This window comes from Narcine bancroftii, chromosome 6 (assembly GCF_036971445.1).
Source record: "Narcine bancroftii isolate sNarBan1 chromosome 6, sNarBan1.hap1, whole genome shotgun sequence".
Classification (NCBI taxonomy): domain Eukaryota; kingdom Metazoa; phylum Chordata; class Chondrichthyes; order Torpediniformes; family Narcinidae; genus Narcine; species Narcine bancroftii.
In genome coordinates, this window is record NC_091474.1 from 217,289,264 (window position 1) to 217,305,417 (window position 16,154).

Consider the following 16,154-nt stretch of genomic DNA (forward strand, 5'->3'; position numbering starts at 1 on the left):
GATAAAGACACATAACTAATGTTTTGGGCTTGAGCCCTTAATCAAGGTATAAAATTTTCATTTTTTAAGCAGAGAGTGCAGATGGTGAGCAGTGAGAGGTAACCCCACAGAACTCCCCTTGGAGACCAAAGGAGAACTTCAAGGTAGGCATCTTTTGAAGAGATTTCACAGAGTTTTGCAGTAGCAAGGAGTAAATCACAAATGTCTGCAGACTCCGTCATTGAAGTAAAAGCACAATGCTGGAGAAACTCAACAGGTCAAACAGTGTACTTTATATAAAGAAACATAACCAATGTTTCGGCTTCATTTTCTGGTCATTATGTGTTCCTGTGAAAAGAGGGTTGGTGCGAGAACACAGCCTTGCTTCACGCCATTGTTAATGGAGAAGGGTTCAGAGAGCTCATTGCTGTATCTGACCCGACCTTGTTGGTTTTCGTGCAGTTGGATAATCATGTTGAGGAACTTTGGGGGACATCCGATGCGCTCTAGTATTTGCCAAAGCCCTTTCCTGCTCACGCTTTGGTGAGGTCAACAAAGGTGATGTAGAGTCCTTTGTTTTGTTCTCTGCACTTTTCTTAGAGCATGATGCTGAACCAAGCCATGAAAGACCCCAACAATGAAGACACTGTTTACATCCGGTACCGCACGGATGGCAGTCTCTTCAATCTGAGGCGCCTGCAAGCTCACACCAAGACACAAGAGAAACTTGTCCGTGAACTACTCTTTGCAGACGATGCCGCTTTAGTTGCCCATTCAGAGCCAGATCTTCAGCGCTTGACGTCCTGCTTTGCGGAAACTGCCAAAATGTTTGGCCTGGAAGTCAGCCTGAAGAAAACTGAGGTCCTCCATCAGCCAGCTCCCCACCATGACTACCAGCCCCCCCACATCTCCATCGGGCACACAAAACTCAAAACGGTCAACCAGTTTACCTATCTCGGCTGCACCATTTCATCAGATGCAAGGATCGACAATGAGATAGACAACAGACTCGCCAAGGCAAATAGCACCTTTGGAAGACTACACAAAAGAGTCTGGAAAAACAACCAACTGAAAAACCTCACAAAGATAAGTGTATACAGAGCCGTTGTCATACCCACACTCCTGTTCGGCTCCGAATCATGGGTCCTCTACCGGCATCACCTACGGCTCCTAGAACGCTTCCACCAGCGTTGTCTCCACTCCATCCTCAACATCCATTGGAGCGCTTTCATCCCTAATGTCGAAGTACTCGAGATGGCAGAGGTCGACAGCATCGAGTCCACGCTGCTGAAGATCCAGCTGCGCTGGATGGGTCACGTCTCCAGAATGGAGGACCATCGCCTTCCCAAGATCGTGTTATATGGCGAGCTCTCCACTGGCCACCGTGACAGAGGTGCACCAAAGAAAAGGTACAAGGACTGCCTAAAGAAATCTCTTGGTGCCTGCCACATTGACCACCGCCAGTGGGCTGATAACGCCTCAAACTGTGCATCTTGGCGCCTCACAGTTTGGTGGGCAGCAACCTCCTTTGAAGAAGACCGCAGAGCCCACCTCACTGACAAAAGGCAAAGGAGGAAAAACCCAACACCCAACCCCAACCAACCAATTTTCCCCTGCAGCTGCTGCAACCGTGTCTGCCTGTCCCGCATCGGACTTGTCAGCCACAAACGAGCCTGCAGCTGACGTGGACTTTTACCCCCTCCATAAATCTTCATCCGCGAAGCCAAGCCAAAGAATTGTGTTCCTGTCTTGAGAGGTTGCTGAGTTACCTTTAACAGTGACCACAAGTCAAGTGTTCTCCATTGGTTGTAAAGCACTTTGAGAAAGTCCATTGGCAGCATAAAAGTCTTTTAGAGTAAATCCTTTTTTTCTAATGTTTGCACAGCAGATAATAAAGTCCTTCCAAAAAAAAACTCTTTTTGCTCTTCTTGATTTTCAAAGCCTAGAAAAAGCTAACTGAAGGGACAAATTCCTTACAAACCGCATGGGATTTGAACCCTGGTACAGTTCCAATTGGTGGTGCTGCAAAAGCGTTGCACTGACCATTTCACCAACCGTGCCAGTCGAAGACAAACTTGAGGTGAAGATGTCAGTCAGCAGAAGTTTTAAACAATTAGTGGATTTCAACAGCGCAAGATAGCTCGGGAACGCTGGTCAGGAAAATGTCACAGCAGTGCTCGGAGATGACAGATTAGAGGACTCGACTTCTGAGACTATGGGTAGAATGGAGAAATGAGAATGATCATATTAATGAGGTCATATTATAGACCTTCCAATAGTCAGCAGGAATTGGATGAGCAAATTTGTAGAGACAGAAGACAGCCGAAAGAAACTTAAGGTTTATGGTAGGGTTGATTTTTAACTTTCCACATTTTGACTTGGACTCCCACCACACCTTACTCTAAAAGGATTGAATGGATTAGAGTTGATCAAATATGTTAAGGAAAGATTCCCAAATTGATATACAGAGGTCCCAACTGTGGAGAGTACAATACTGAATCTTTTGTTATGGAATAAGACATGGCAAGTGATCATAATGCCATTATTTCAGGATAATTACGGGAAGCAATAGGACTGTCCTTGAGTTGAGAGAACGCCAACTTTTGATGGCAATAGAAAGGATCTGTCAAATGTAAATTGGGACAGGATGTTTTCTGGCAGAACTTTTTCTGGCCAAGGGATATTATTTTGAAGTTGAAAAAGACATTGGTGAGGCCAAATTTAAAGTATTATGTGCATTTTTGGTTATCTACCTCCGGGAAAGTTATCAATAAGATTGAATGGGTGCAGATGGAGAACTGAGTTATTGGGAAATTTTGAATAGATTGGGACTTTATTCCCTGGAGCATCAGAAAATGAGGGGAGATTTGACAGAGATATACAGAATAAGGAAGGGTACATGCAAGGTAAATGAAAGAAAGCTTTTTGCCCTGAGGTTGGATGACACAAGAACAAGAGTGCGTGGGTTAAAAGTGAAAGGTGAATGTTATAAGGGGAACATTTGGGTGAATTTCATGGAGGGTGGTGAGAGTGGGGAACAAGCTGCCAGCGAAAGTGGTATAAATGGTATAAATTTCAATATTTAAGAGAAATTTGGGTTGGTACTTATATGGGAGGTGCATGGAGGGCTATGATCCGAGTACAGGCTGATGGGACAAGGCAGAATAAATAGTTCACCATGGACTAGATGGAGTGAAGATCCTGTGGGTCTGGTACTGTTCTATAGTTCTGTAATTGCAGAGTCATGCAGCACCGAACAGGCTCTTTGGGCCACTCATCCATGCTGACCGTTAGCTTCAGGTCTCTTCCCAATTGCCTGCATTTGATCCATGACTTCTAAACATTTCTTATCCATCTACTGTATCTTTACAATTGTTTTTTGAATGGCATCATTGTATTTTTTATAGCTTCCTCCAGTTGCTCATTCCTGGTTCAATCTATCCTCAATGCAAAAAGGCTGTTCCTTAGGTCCCTCTTAAATGACTCCCCTCTCAACTTAAATCCTTGACCCTCATTCTAGGATAATCTACCCTGGCAAAAAGACTGAGCATTCACTCATTATTTTCTAAACCACTGTAAGGTCGCTTCAGCCTCCTCCCATCCATGGAATAAAAACCTAGACTACCTAGGTTTGACAGAGATATACAAAATAACTCCTTTAAGGGGTCCATTAAGAACTCAAGAACAATGGGAGTTTGCTTAACAGCATTTGTGTGTACACACAGCTGTTCAAACAAGCAATTTCTTCCTTGAGTGACCTGCGCATAATATCCAGAGTCAGTTTCATTCAAACTAATGGGCAGAGATGCTTTTTAGCTTATAGGTGTTAATGGAAATGTTATAGGCCCAGGGGACCCCAAAACCCAGCAGCAATAGAAATTGCTTAAACAAAAATTGCTTTTAAGTTTCTTTAAACACAAATACAGGATCAAACTTTAACTATTAACTTAACCCCCATCTAATTCTAAGTGCACATGTATATAATTATGTATATATTCTGGATAGTTCTTTGCTTTAATAGTCCAATCATTCACTTCTCCAAGTTCACCAAGATCAGGCAATTCTTATACTGTGCACAGAATTTAAATTTGTGAGCTTTCACCAGGCTCTGATACTTGAATGTAATTGGTTAGTGCTCAGGAAGGTTCTTGTTGGTTTCAAAGAGATATTTGTTGCTCATTGGACACACACAAACTGATTTCTTCCTATCAGCCACTTCAGTGTCTTGCCAAAGAAACTTGCCCCATCATGGGTTTTCCATATAACCTCTTCTTAAGGTCACCACAGAGTTCCTCTTGTTTCCCTTATTTCAGGAGACACACTCAAGCCAGCCATTTCATTTTGTAAGGACTACAAGGCTGAACTCAAAACTCACAACCCATCTTCAAAGTGGGGTTTTCAACAAGCCCGCCAGCTCACCATGTTGCAGTCTCCAAAAGCTACTGCAGAACTGACTTCTCTCTTTATCTCTCTCTTTAAGAGAAGAATCCTGTGTGTCCTTTCCTTTCTTTCCTTGTCAAAACCAGAACTCCTGCACTTGAGCTCGGACTTCTTTTACACCTGCTTTTGAAATTCCTTCCAAAACAGTTCCACTGTCTTTTGCAAAGCCACTGGTGCCTGCATGTCTGGCTTCAGCAAAGCTCTTGCATTTTAAATGAGATGGGAAGTGTAAGTATCTGTCTGTGAAGTGACTGACACCAAACCCCGCATAATCTATCTCCTTTAAAAACTTTTTTATATATAATAGAATATAAAATATAACCCATAACAGAAGTAACAAAGGCCATCTGCCATATAACATGCTATATAACAGAAACAGAAATTATGTCAAATGTCACGTGATGAGAGTTTTTACTGGAATGAGAGGCATTTTGAGAAGAAGTCACCTGGCCATCCCTTAGTTAACACAGGATTCAAGGGATTTGACCATCCTGTAAGTAAGACAGGATTGAAATGCAGTAACAAAAGGCTGCTCATTTTCTCCTTATGAAAGAAAGGAACATTGGAAAAGTGGTTTTGAAGAATTTAGCCACTTTGCTGTCTCTTTGGAAAAGAGGACAGATTTATCATGTGAAACACAGATACCAAAATCACCATGTAAGAGAGAAAATCACTCAAAAATAAATATTGATCTGAAAACAACTCTCCAAAAGAAATTTGAGAGTTTTAAAGAGGTCTGGCAAAATATTTTTTTGGAAAATTGTATTTATTCATCATAATAAATCATACAATAAAAATGATATTTACCCCATATAATCCACCTCCCTACCCCCTCTAAATTACCCCAAAAGAAAAAATATGGAAGAGGAGATCAACTTTCGATTGTTGCCATGGTTTGGTGCAACCCCATCAATTGTGGGGAAAAAACTATTACAAATTCAATCTGATGTATTGCATATAGAGGCTTCAGACTTTAACGATAAAGAACAATTGTTACCTAAATTATACGTAATCTTTTCCAATGGAATACAAGACCTCATTTCCAAATGCCACCGTTGAATACTCAAATCAGTCTAACTTTTTTAAGTAATTGCCAAACATTTTTTAGCCATGGCTAAGGCCAATCTCAAAAAAGCTATTTGAGATTTATCTAATTTTAATTCCAAACTCAATTTCTTATAACCCAATAAAAATACCATAGGATCAATTGAAATTTTAAATTTAAATAAAACTTCTAAAAGTTCCTTAAATCTATTCCAAAAATATTTCACCGTTTCACATGACCAAGTATAATGTAAAAAAAAAACCAACATGCTTATGGCACCTTAAACACAAGTCAGAAGAAATAAACTTATACTTCCATAATTTCTCAGGGGTTAAATATAGCAGAAGAAGAAAATTAGAATGAACCAATCTATACCTTACATTTACAATTTTGGTCTTCGCATAAATCATCCAATCATCCTGAGAAATAGATATGGACAAATCTTTTTCCCATTTTAATTTATATTTATAAATATTCATTTTAATCATTTTATTCTGTAATAAAACATACATCTCAGATATAAATTCTTTCTTACCTCCTTAAGTAAACTTTAAAATTTAGACCATCTAGGTAACATATGCCTCAAATTATCCAACAATAAAGTTCTAACCTGATAAAAAGCAAAGTATTCTGTATTCGAAGAATTTTCATATTTCTCTTTCATCTTTCAAGCAAAATAAATTACCTAGCCTCATAACAATCTTCTACCAATCTAATTCATCTCTGTTCCCACAATTTCAAAAGTTGATTATTTAATGTAAAAGGAAAAAGCTTATTTGAAATAAAGGAGCTTTAGATGAGATTTTATCTTCAGTGCCTCATAATTCCATTAAATGTTTCAACAATAATATAATATTTCAAAATACTTCATTATTGCTTTGGAGCAACAATTTAAAGGCATCTGATGCCTCACACTTACTCCTTAATCGATTTTCAACAGCACCAAAGACTTTGAGTTTCTACACAAAAGCTTTCCGAGACTGAACTTTAAAAATAATTTCTCAAAATCAAGCTCAAACTGTAATAGATGGGGATTTAACACACACACCCCCACCCCCCACCCCCCCCACCCATGCCCCCACCCACGCCCCCTCCCACGCCCCCACCCACGCCCCCACCCACGCCCCCACCCACAGTGGGGTTAAGTTTAGAGTTAAGTAAAAATTGTTATGGTATTAATAATTTGATTATTACTATTGCTGTTGATTTCATTTGTAACAGTGGCAGGTGGGGGTGGGGTGGGAAGGGCGAGTGACAATGGAGACCGGTGATGGAGGGAGATAAGATAGAATACAAACAATACTAGTGCTGAAATGAGCTTGTTGAATGAGTGGATGAGCTCATTGACTTCATCCGCTTTGTTGCCAACTTCCACTCAGATCTCAAATTCACTTGGTCCATCTCGAGCAACTGTCCCTTTCCTTCGATCCCTCTGTCTCCATCTCAGAAGAGAAGCTCTTGACACAAATCTTCTATAACCCACCAAATCCCATGACTACACTTCTTCCCACCCTCTTCCCTGTAAGGATTCCATTCCATTCTCTAAATTCCTCAGTCTCTGTCACATCTGTGCCCAGGATGAGGACTTCCATGCCAGATCATCAGAGATGTCCTCATACATGAGCAGATTTGTATATCCCCAAGATGGTGGAAGCTGGCCTACAAAATCCAGGTGAACATGATGGAAATGGGAATCTAGAACAACAAAATTCTCTAACTTGGACTTCGTGTGTCTGGAGAATTTAGAGCATTGACATTATAAGCAGGTCCTTGCCCATAATCCAGCATCCCATTTAAAATATTTTGATTGATGCTCTTCTACCAGGATACAATAGATTGTGAAGAGACTCAAAAATCTCCCACCTCATTATTGCCGGCAGAAAAAGCTTAGGTCCCCCTGTGGAAAAATCGCAGACTAACATTTCACCCGATTAATCCAGGGTCACATCTTGAAAGTGACTAGAGTTGATCTGGCAATTGGGATTGGTGGGCTGTGCATGAGCCATGGTGGTGAAATTGATGGCAGTAGTTGTATGCAATGCATTAATGTTGTGCCTGGACAGGTGTTGGCCAGGACATTTACTTTTCCTTGGATGTACTGCGTTTAATGAAAGTTGTAAGATGTATGTTTATAGTCGTGGTATGCGCAAGAGGCTGGTGGTCTGTAATGAAAAAATAGTGAAACAACATCCTTCCAATAAAAAGTGGAAATGTTTCAGTTTAAGATAGATGGTCAAGAGTTCTTGACTAAACATATTACACTTTGCCTAAGCAGTGACAGCAGGGCTGAAAGAAAATGCCAGAGGTTTCAATTGCCCATGGACTCGTTGTTCTAACACTGCTCCCACAGCACTGTCAGATGCATCTGTGGTAAGAGAGAGCAAGGTTTTGGGTTTTTGATGTACATGCTTCGTGGCATTTGCAAGTGCAGTCTTCACATTGTTGAAAACACATACGGCATTGTCTCCCAAATTAATGGTCTTTGGAAACGGACTTATTGGATCTTTTTGGTTGTTGCAGGGATGTTGCAGCATTCAGATAAAAATTAATCATTCCTAAAAGTCACAATTGGCCAAACTAAACAGGTGTAGGAAATTCTCAAATTTCTTGCACATCGATTCATATGGCAAAATACCAAGACGTGTACTTTATGTCCTAAAATTATTGGATCAGCAGCACCAAAAATGCATTTTCTGGGATAGATCATCATGCCAAACTCATCAAGCTTCTGAAATAATGAGGTAAGGCGGCACTTATGCTCCTCTCTATTCAAACTCATGGCAAGAATATCATTGATGTGAATATACACAAAATTGAGCCCGCGAGTGTGTGGTCCATAAACCGCTGGAATGTCTGAGTTCCATTTCCATAGACCGAACAGCATTCACAGAAATTGAAATGTGCCAAAAGGGGTAATTATTGCCATCTCCACGGTTTCAGGAGGCTCAACTGGAATCTGATAGTAAGCATGTACTAGATCTATTTTTGCAAATACATGTTTGCCCTGGAGTATTGCTGATAAGCCTTTTAAATTAGGAATGTTGTATCAGTCAGGCACAGTAGAATTGTTCAGGTCATGATAATCACCACAAGGTTTTCAATCCCCAGATTTTATTTCAGAACAGTATGCAGCTGTCAGATCTGCAAACGATGCTCAGTTCTTGCATGTTGCTGAATTCCAATTTTGACATTTTAAGAGGGTCCGGAGTTAAGCTATGAACATGTGATAGCACTGGAGGACCCCCAATCTCTATATGGTGGGTAACTATGTTTAACAACTGTGTGACAATATGATGGGGTCACTAGGAGTGGAAAACATTGAGCAAGCTCAGAAAGGGTAAGAGGCAGGTTGAAGGCTTGTCAGGCAGCTGACGACATTGAAGTGATGACAGATGCCATCATTGGATACAGGAGTTGTGATCCATGAGGCAGCAATGTTTCAAATCCACAAACAATGAAAAATGTGACAAGAAATCTGCTCCCAAAATGGAATTTGTCAAGTTTGCAAATGTAAAAACCCACTGAAAAGGTTTCTTGAGACTGAAATCCAACGGATGTGACCTCTGGCCATATGTTTGGGTATGAGAAGTAACAAGATGACTGGCAGGACCAGGCTGCAGCATCAAATCTCTGGCTTCTAACAAATACTTCTCCCATCACCTCATTCACATCCTCAGCCACTACAATTCCAACCAGGACAACAGAAGGAATTTCATTGCATGTCCAAACCCTGGACTTGCAGAGTCAATGCTGCCATTAGCTGCTCCAACTCAGTAATCTTCGATTGATAAGGTGCTGGCATTTCGCTTCAGTAAGCAGTTATTCCAGTGCCATTTGCTCCTCTTGACTAGGGGAAGTAACCGATCCTTCTATCTTCAGTGTGGAGGTCATGGACATAGAGGTTAGCACGATCCGCCAACTGATCAAGGGTAGACATTTTAAAGATGCTCTTGATCATGACGAGGTAAACATCGAATGAACCAATTTCCCAAAATTGCCTTTGACAGGATCTGTTCCAGCTAGCTTGCGCCATCTCCTCAACATCTGTGATGGTTGCCTATTACCAAGACTGCCATCAGCTAATAATTGGGCAAAACAACCCTCTAGATGGCTGAGCACCCCACAGAATAGCCTCCTTAAGTGTGTCTCATGGGAGATGACCATCGAGATCCCCTGACATCTTCCACTTCACAGGCAATCTGCTCTGGATGATGCACCACAAGTAAACCCTACTTCATCTTCTGACTCATCACACTGAGGGAAGAGAAACGTGTTCAAGGATAGTGAACACCACTGGTGCATTATTAATAAAATGGAGGAATCTCGTTTGATCTCGTCAACTGCTCCTCTAAGGGGTTTCTCCTCATCACTATTAATTTTAAATTCGATGGTACTGTGAACTTACAGGGTCACCAATTGTAATGACACTGATTTACCCTAGCTTACAAACAAATAAAGAATACACTTACTCGTTTCCTTCTGCAAACCTGAAGTCGACTGTTTTATTTTCCACAGACTCAATCCCCAAGCACCACCCAGCCAGACCCCTCTGACTTTCTCATTGGCCCACCGCCACACAGATGAACCTGATGCTCTCATTCTCCTCCTCATGCATCTGAGATCCATCACCCATATATTGACACTTAACACATCCGCACATCGTGCTATTGCTCCTGCACGTCGCTTACATCATCAGCGGTGATCGGCACCGCTCCCGACATAGATAAGTATGCAACTGCAACACTATCTTCCCTCTCTACCAGATCCAGGTGTAGGATCTAGATCCAAAATGTCACCAATTCCTTCCCTCCCTCACCCCCACACAGATGCTACTTGAGCTGTTGAGTCCTTCCAACTTTCCATGTTTACAAAAGTGGCAAATACAGATCTGTATGTAAAGAGTAATAAATTATACTGTTAAATATCTTGCCTTGTGTGCAGTATTGATGAAATGTTAGGCTTCCTCCTCCTACAAAATATCTTCTAGAACAATTATAAGGGCAAGAAAGGTAACTGGTAGATACAACTCCTGTGATGAGAGGGAGAGGGAGAGGGAGAGTGAGAGGGAGAGGGAGAGGGAGAGGGAGGCCAATGTTGCATGGTTTAGAGATATTTAGCTGAGATATTATGATATACAGGTGAGAGAGTATGCTTGTAAGTGTGGGTGTTAGAGAGTGCATAACAGTTCCAATATCAACTGGAAACAAAAATTACCTGAAATTGTTGAATTTAATATTGAGTACCAAAGTGCTTTGATTAAAAAAATGGTTGTTCTTCCTCAAACTTCTATGAAATTTAATTGGAAAAATAGATCATGGTGCGACTGGGATGAAGAGCTTAAATAACAGGCAACTACAGTAAAACCCCTGGAATCTAGCACCCATGGGGACTGTCAGATGTTGGATCAGTGAGGTTGTGTGTTGTATGACTGGTGAACTAACGATGAGGCGCGTCAATTTTAAACCTACATATTTTTTACCTATTTATTTTCTGCAATTTTTTTGCCGGTGGCTTGAGGCTGCCATTTGCTTGAATTCCAGTTAGCAGGAGTTGTACTGTATAAGCTTACTGCCATTCTTAGAGAGATTGGAGGTATTTTGCAAAGTCGTTATTCACTCTGTGGTACAGTCTAGTACAGGGGTCTCAAGTGATTGATATTGAACCCTGGGGGGGGGGGTCAATGGGATTATTCAAGGCGCCAATAAATGCCTGGCCCCACCCTTTACACCCATGGTTCGTGTGCCGTGGCCAAGCAAGCTGGGACGTGGCAGCGAGGTCCTTGGGTCGTAGGTTTTATATCGGAGTGGCCTTCTCCTATGCAGGTTTCTTACCCGGGCAGGAGGGGCCTGCCTCCCCTCCTAGGTCGGTCCATACTGCCCGGACCGGGGCCGATGCCGCCGCAGCTCACCCTGTGCCTGGACTGGGGCCGCCGCCTCCCACTCCCTGCCCGGACCGGGGCCTCCGCCTGCCACACTCGACCGAGGCCGGGGCCGCCGTCTCCCCCTTGCTCCTGCCCGTATCGGGGCCGCCGCCGTCTACCCTTCGCCCGGACCGGGGCCGGGGCCGCTGCTGCTCTCCCTGTGCCTGGACTGGGGCCGCCGCCTCCAACTCTCTGCCCCTATCGGGGCCTCCGCCTGCCTCACACGACCGGGACCGCCGTCTCCCCCTTGCTCCTGCCCGTATCGGGGCCGCCGCCGCCTACCCTTCGCCCGGACCGGGGCCGGGGCCGCTGCTGCTCTCCCTGTGCCTGGACTGGGGCCGCCGCCTCCAACTCTCTGCCCGTATCGGGGCCTCCGTCTGCCTCACACGACCGGGGCCGCCGTCTCCCCCTTGCTCCTGCCCGTATCGGGGCCGCTGCCGCCTACCCTTCGCCCGGACCGGGGCCGGGGCCGCTGCTGCTCTCCCTGTGCCTGGACTGGGGCCGCCGCCTCCAACGGATGGCAGTCTCTTCAATCTGAGGCGCCTGCAAGCTCACACCAAGACACAAGAGAAACTTGTCCGTGAACTACTCTTTGCAGATGATGCCGCTTTAGTTGCCCATTCAGAGCCAGCTCTTCAGCGCTTGACGTCCTGCTTTGCGGAAACTGCCAAAATGTTTGGCCTGGAAGTCAGCCTGAAGAAAACTGAGGTCCTCCATCAGCCAGCTCCCCACCATGACTACCAGCCCCCCCACATCTCCATCGGGCACACAAAACTCAAAACGGTCAACCAGTTTATCTATCTCGGCTGCACCATTTCATCAGATGCAAGGATCGACAATGAGATAGACAACAGACTCGCCAAGGCAAATAGCGCCTTTGGAAGACTACACAAAAGAGTCTGGAAAAACAACCAACTGAAAAACCTCACAAAGATAAGCGTATACAGAGCCGTTGTCATACCCACACTCCTGTTCGGCTCCGAATCATGGGTCCTCTACCGGCACCACCTACGGCTCCTAGAACGCTTCCACCAGCGTTGTCTCCGCTCCATCCTCAACATCCATTGGAGCGCTTACATCCCTAACGTCGAAGTACTCGAGATGGCAGAGGTCGACAGCATCGAGTCCACGCTGCTGAAGATCCAGCTGCGCTGGATGGGTCACGTCTCCAGAATGGAGGACCATCGCCTTCCCAAGATCGTGTTATATGGCGAGCTCTCCACTGGCCACCGTGACAGAGGTGCACCAAAGAAAAGGTACAAGGACTGCCTAAAGAAATCTCTTGGTGCCTGCCACATTGACCACCGCTAGTGGGCTGATAACGCCTCAAACCGTGCATCTTGGCGCCTCACAGTTTGGCGGGCAGCAACCTCCTTTGAAGAAGACCGCAGAGCCCACCTCACTGACAAAAGGCAAAGGAGGAAAAACCCAACACCCAACCCCAACCAACCAATTTTCCCCTGCAACCGCTGCAATCGTGTCTGCCTGTCCCGCATCGGACTTGTCAGCCACAAACGAGCCTGCAGCTGACGTGGACTTTTTACCCCCTCCATAAATCTTCGTCCGCGAAGCCAAGCCAAAGAAGAAATAAATGCCTGGGGGTCTAAAGGTGGTTGATAAATTCCAGGTCAATTGAACTTTGGTGTCGAAAACTGACATTCTTACAAGAAATAAAAATACATAAAATACATCTTGCTGATGCAAATTTCTAATTCATATATATTAGTTTTTGTCTATTTTATATTCTGTTTACTGAAACAATGATATAGTTGTAATAATTTATTATTAGTTTGAATAACAAAACATGGACTGTTGTAATACCTATTTCCATATGGATGAATGGACTTGGATTTTCTTTACACATTTGCTCTATTTTAAAAAAAATACCCATTATTCATACTATATTATTCATCATTTGCATTTTAGTCTTGTAACATTTAAAAACATTTTAGCTTATCCTTACTTTTATTTTCAAGTACGTAATGAAAATCTGGGTTGAGGCAATGCTAGGCTAAGTATCCTGGCCACGTCATTTTCTGTCCAACAGCGCCAACTAGTCCAGTGGCAGCCAGTGCGCACTCAACACCCATAGCTATCGGAGTGGTGTCACTGAGCTGATAGCTGTGCATTTGCTGTGTAAATTTGCCACATTTCTAGTAAGCACAATGGCTGCCACTAATGCTGAGAGTAAGTGCCAACAATATTCACGAGAGCATTTGAAATTTGGGCTTGATTATTCATTTACTAATGAAACAAAGCCTATGTGCCTGTTATGTGAAAAGATCACCTCGAAAGTATTCACTCCAATTAGAAAAACAAAGATCTTGATGTTTTTTTAAGGCACTGAAAGAAAAAATGACGAATTGACCAAATGTAAAGACAATTTTTAAACCCCTGCCAGTGCTGATAATGAAGGAGGACTGAAGGCATCTTACACTATCTCCCTACTTTTTTTCTTTGGCTTGGCTTCGCGGATGAAGATTTATGGAGGGTATGTCCACGTCTGCTGCAGGCTCGTTGGTGACTGACAAGTCCGATGCGGGACAGGCAGGCACTGTTGCAGCGGTTGCAAGAGAAAATTGGTTGGTTGGGGTTGGGTGTTGGGTTTTTCTCTTTTGTCTTTTGTCTGTGAGGTGGTATAGCAAAAAAGGAAAATCCTATACCATTGTTGAGGAGATCATACCAGAAATTAAAGATATGATTGAAAATGTTCTGAAGGAAGACTCTCAACTTGTTCTAAAATGCATGCCATTAAGTGCAAATACCATGTGACAATACATTGATGAGATGGCCGATTACGTGGGGAAAACCCTGGCATTTGAGCTTCGACATTGTACGTTTTCCATCCAACTCGATGAAGCAACTTTTGGCAGTTCAAATATTCCCATGGCTTATGTGAGGGTTTATTGTCCAAGTCTAAAGGCATTGTTAACGAGGTCTTTTTTTTGCCAAGTAACTTAAAGATGAAGCGAAAGGTGAAACAATTTTTCGATTTTTGCCGGATTATTTGAAGAAACACCTCAGGAATATTGCTGCAGTGGTTGGCTGTTACAGAGGATTTGCTGCCTTACTCAAGAAAAAGGTTCCCAATGTATGTACCGTTCACTGTGTATTACACAGACACCATCTTGTAGCCAAAAAACTGAGTGGTGAACTCAGTGATGCCTTAAAAGTGTGGATCAGGTCAGTCAATAAAATTAAAGCACATCCTCTCAATTCACGACTGTTTGCAATGATCTGTTTAAAAAAAAAAATGAAGCTTTGAATCAATTACTTTTGCACACCGAGTTAAGGGGGTTGTCAAGAGGTGATAACTTGCAAAGACTTGTTGACTTGTATGACTCAACTGTGGAGTTTCTTACTGATGTGGATCCATCGCTATGTGACGAGATGAAAAAGGGTAATACCATCTGTTCTATTTGGCAGACCTAGATTCAAAATTTAATGAAGTACAAAAACATCTGCAAGGTAAAGATGTTACAATTATTAAGCCTGAACAATCCTAATAGGTTTCCAAGTCAAAATAGGCCAATTTAAATCTTCATCGGCATGTAAAGATTTTAAGTATTTTTCAAACTTACAGCAATTGGAAGAAGATAAAAACATTTCAGATGGTGATCTGGAGATGTACATAAAACACCTTGAAAAATTAAGGGATAACTTTAAAATGTATTTCAAGGACCTGGAGAAAATTCACGTACCTGACCAGATTGTTACACTGTTTGATTTGGAGATGGAAAATGAAGACATTGAATCCCACTTAGAAGATGTACTCGTTGATGTGTTTGTCGATCACAAAGCCTCAGTGACTATTGGAGCAATGTAAATACTGCTACTAAATGCCCTAAGCTTGGTGCAGCAGTTGAGCCATTTTTACTTGGATTCCCAAGCTCATGCAACTTTGAAGCTGGTTTTAGCCACACAAATGTGGTGATAACAAAGCAGAGGAACAGACTGAACCTGGGAGAATGTGGTGACTTGCATCTAAAACTCACCAATCTCCAACCAAAGCTGAGTTTGCTATACAGTTTCCCTCACTAATACAACTGAAAACTACAGGTCTACTTAATTATTTATTTGTTTGTTTGTTTATTTATACATGCCTGGGGGTCAATGAGGGATCAAGGATTCATGAAGGGAAGCCCTCGTCTACTACACTGCATTGTGTGCTCGCAACAAACTCTGCTCTGCACTGGAGAAAGCAAACAGAATGAGAGACCACTTTGCAGAACCTCCTGACAAGCTGAGTATTTTCAGTATTTTCCATTCATTTGATTTATCCAGCATTAATTTTCTTTTGCATTAATATTTGCCTCTGGAGAGCAGTCGTTATGATTTGTACTTTAACCACACAGATGGAAAAATTGAGATTCATGCATTGCAGAATTGCAATTCTAGTGTTGACACTGAGAAGTTAGTCAGCCTTTAGCTATGTAACACTAAGTCATGAACTTTATTGATTGGTAATATATTTGTGCTCTATCAGTACCCCAACCAACCAATTTTCCCCTGCAACCGCTGCAACCATGTCTGCCTGTCCCGCATCGGACTTGTCAGCCACAAACGAGCCTGCAGCTGACGTGGACATTTACCCCCTCCATAAATCTTCGTCCGCGAAGCCAAGCCAAAGAATCAGGAGATTACCAGAGAGTGACAAATCAACTCATGATTTTTTTTGCCTAATTTTCCTGGACAAAAGATTACATTAAAAAAATACTTGCCAAAGATAAGATGTTGATTAGTAAATAAAATTTTCAAAAAAAAAAGATA

The 16,154-nt window shown here is 42.6% G+C and overlaps 1 pseudogene; it reads left to right on the top strand.

Annotated features, from left to right (window-relative positions):
• The first annotated feature begins 13,549 nt into the window (after nucleotides 1–13,549).
• On the top strand, nucleotides 13,550–15,425 carry LOC138737368 (zinc finger BED domain-containing protein 5-like; annotated as a pseudogene).
• The last annotated feature ends 729 nt before the right edge of the window (nucleotides 15,426–16,154 follow it).